Source organism: Egretta garzetta, unplaced genomic scaffold, assembly GCF_000687185.1.
Source record: "Egretta garzetta isolate BGI_Z169 unplaced genomic scaffold, ASM68718v1 scaffold397, whole genome shotgun sequence".
In the NCBI taxonomy this organism is placed as follows: Eukaryota; Metazoa; Chordata; class Aves; order Pelecaniformes; family Ardeidae; genus Egretta; species Egretta garzetta.
In genome coordinates this window covers 3,982,145-3,983,951 of record NW_009260493.1, presented here as the reverse complement: position 1 = coordinate 3,983,951, position 1,807 = coordinate 3,982,145, and positions in this window count along the sequence as shown.

Below are 1,807 nucleotides of genomic sequence, written 5' to 3'. Positions count from 1 at the left end.
GTCCAGCGAGACTTGCACACGAAGGGTGCCCCTGCAGCAGCACTATAGTTCAAATGAAGAGTAAATCTCCTGATCATCTGGACTTATACTGAGCTTTGGTTTATAACCTGACAGAGTTTCATAAAGCAAGCTGGATTCCTTTTGAATAAAACCAGACCAGGAGATGTGTTCCAGGGGTTCACTTAATGCACCCACTAATGAATATTCAATCCACAGCTCCAGAGAAGAACCAGTCTGAAGTGAAACCTCCTGCAATACATACAGTACAGACATTGGGCATCACTTTTATTGGGGCACACCGCTAACATTATTAGTCTGGTCTCCCGTTGTACTGCAGACACTGGTCTGGTCTCCCGTTGTATTGCAGACCATTACATTTCACCCACATCCTTCTTACACTGAACCTTGAGTCTTCAATGAAACTAAACCATTTTAGCCTGTAAGGCTAAAATACACACCACAAAAACCAGAAGGGTCTGATTGCCCAATGTGCTTGCTGGAGCTGTGAACCCAGGTAAGATAAGGTAAAGTAACCTCAAGGATCCAGTGGGAAGTTCGTGTACCGTGCTTCTAAAGGATCCTTTGTCCGTGCCTGACATACAATTCCTGTGCATCAGCAGAGATCTTAAACTGTGCTAATTTCATCTAGGATGGGTGCTAGCATGTGTTCTCCAAAACAGCCCTTCATTGTTGCAGAACTTGAGCACAGTGGATACCAGATTAACAGGCTTTGACTCTATGCAATGGAATAAAAGTAGGGAACAGGTTGCACAGTCATTGATTCTTTTTGCCTTCCAGTAGCATAACTATGATGAAGGACCTTATTGTTCAAATATTTATTTCAGAAGAAAGACGTAGGGAGACGGTGTTCATAGAGGTGGTTTTTCTATCCAAGCCCAGACATGACTGCTGGTTGCTATTTCCCTTCAAAGTAACTTTTTTAGATGGTGGAGCAATTTAACATTTACCCTGCAATCAAGCACTTTAAGACCTTTTCCTTTTCAGGGTGTAGAAGTCCAAGCACAAGACCCCCTCAGTTGCTCCTAGCATCAAGGATCCCTTTGGTAATCAAACCTCTGCTGACAGAAACAGTTGTTCATTGCCTTTAAAACAAAGGCTGGTACAAACACTGATCCCTCAGATCACACCAGGGCCCACCTACCCAAGCATCATCTTTCACTTGATTTTCCTCCTGTGACTTTTTTTTTTTTTTTTCCTAGTGTCTTGTTGCTTATTTTATTTTCTCCTGGACTGAAGGTAGAAGATTTGGTCTCAGAGCCTCCTCAGAGTCAGCATGACCAGCGTGGAGATCCAAGTCTTTCCTGACACCACGACCAGCTGCTTCTGCTAGCCACTGTATTTTGTGCCCTCTCAGACATCAGGAAGCCACCACCCGTCAGAGCCAAGGGCATGAACCTCCATGATGTGACCTTCTGGTCCCTGGGACAGTATCACCAACAGGTTAGGTACAACCAGGAACGCTGTTGCTGCCATCAGGTCCACCACTACGAAAGTATCCTTATACCGCTGATATTCCACCCGGCGTTTTAATCCAGGGGTAGTGAGGTCCCCATCTTGCAGTGGTTGCAGGTATTGGGAAGCGCATTTACAGCAGCGCTGTGTGTGTGCAACGAAGGGGAGGGCTGAGGGCTTGACTGTGCCTCAGAAGCTCGCGTTAAAGGACAACCGCTCTCCACGCCGCGGCAGCGGTAGGGACAGCGTACCGTCACCCTGGAGCGGCAGGACGGCACTCGGCGTACGGCCAGGACCCCCCCCGGAGCCCTGCGGCCTCCCCCGGGCGGCCGCG